The sequence below is a fragment of the Pundamilia nyererei genome, unplaced genomic scaffold, assembly GCF_000239375.1.
Source record: "Pundamilia nyererei isolate P.nyererei 1_Seehausen unplaced genomic scaffold, PunNye1.0 scaffold00005, whole genome shotgun sequence".
Classification (NCBI taxonomy): Eukaryota; Metazoa; Chordata; class Actinopteri; order Cichliformes; family Cichlidae; genus Pundamilia; species Pundamilia nyererei.
Window position 1 is genome coordinate 1207619 of NW_005187406.1, and position 1939 is coordinate 1209557.

A 1939-nucleotide genomic window follows, 5' to 3' on the forward strand; every position below is an offset into this window, starting at 1 on the left:
CCCCCCCCCTCCACTCCTTTCCTCCCGCACGTCACCCCCTCCTCCTCTCAGCTCCGCCTCTGTCTTACAAAACAATCAACTGGTAGTGAATAATGTGCATTGCTCATGTAAAGCGGAGCAACAGCTGCATATTGACGTATCTAAAATAGATTTTATAAATGTAAAAGCACTTACTGATAATCGCAGTGATCGAAAGAAGACGGTTAACAACTGTAAACAAACAAGGCTGAAAAGTTGCCTCCGCGTGCGTCTGATTTCTCCAAAGCAAAGCTGACCATGTAGTGGGATTTTTTTTCTTTCCTCCCAGATGATCAGTTGTTAACATTTCACGTGCTGCCCATTTGACTCAGTTGTAGGCTACTCCACTTCACGGGCCCACCACTTTGTTAATTTGCCTCTTAATTGTCTGCGATGCAATTACGGCGATACGGATGGGCTGCGTGACGCCCATCAGTGCCGCAGGAGGACCGCGCAGGGCCGCTAAATCAGCTCCTTGACACCCAGAACGTCTCCGGGTTATGCCGACAAAACTTGCTGTTTTTGGACCTCGACCGGCTGCTAAAAAGCACCTCAGCGGGCACACACCCCAGCATGCCCCGCTGCTGCTGCTTGCTCCTTGTGGACCCATCCCACCCTACAAACCCTCCACCCGACTGATAGTGGAGTCTAAAAGAAGAAAAACGGACATTTGCACTACATTCAGTTGAAGCCATCTGGTGCAGACTTCTTTCATTGCATATATTCAAACATACAGTCACGCAAACACACACACACACAGCTGTGACGTTTGTCTTGCAATTTTTATTATTATTATTATTTTTAATAATTCAGATAGACCCGACCGGGCTACAACAACTACAGTCACACGCACACACACACAAGCATCGCTTTAAGGCACCCAGACTGCGGCTGACAATGTAACCCCCGCCCCCCTCGTTTTAATTACTTTATGAATATTCATTGTGACTCAAAGACAGGAACTGAACGACAAAATAAAAATGATAAAACGCTTAAGTCTTGGAGTTAGTCAGCTGTTTTTTTTTCCGAATAAACGTCAAATCTGCTCGTGTTCATTCTAGTTTTATCTTTATTTGTTTGTTTCTGTGAGTTTTTATGCGAGAGAGGAGAAAAGCAGTGATGTGCTGTATGCAGCCCAAGCAAATTTCCCCATAGCAGAGCAAAACGGGTATTAAGATACACGTTACAGTTTCGTGTAATGTAAGTACTGTAACTTTAAAAGAATAAAAATAGAACCAAAACAAGAGCAGAAAAAAATAACCATATTAAAAAAAATTGTAACCTCAAGGTACACGCACACACACACACACACACACACACACACACACACACACACACACACACACAGAAAACTTCAGCTCACAACAATAAACAGCCTCAAATCTCGGCTCTGATACAGTAAATTGTTTTTCTTTTTGGTCAAGTTTTTTAAATTTATTAATAAAAAGAAATGTAATTAATTTAAAAAGTAAATAAACGTTATACTGGCTTGACTGTAAGCGTGTTACATTGACGTACCTTTACAGCTGCTTCATTTTATGTATTTTTTAAAATATCAACTATTATTATTTTTTCTTTTTATTATATATCTTTACTGTGTTTTTTAAATTCATATTATTAATGCAGGATTTTATTATTATATTTTGTATTATGAATTTAATTAATAATTTAAATGAAAATGGTCAAATATACGCTTTTATTTGAATGATATAGGTAGCTAGGCAAAAGAAGAACATTCACAGTAAATGCTATTATTATTATTTTTATAACAACAATAATAATAATAACGATTATTATTATTAGTAATAGTAGTAGTTTAGTTTTATTGGGATTTTGATCACTGTGAGGTCCACTTATCAAACACACTGTGAGGAAAAATGAAAATGAAATACACACACACACACACACACACACACACACA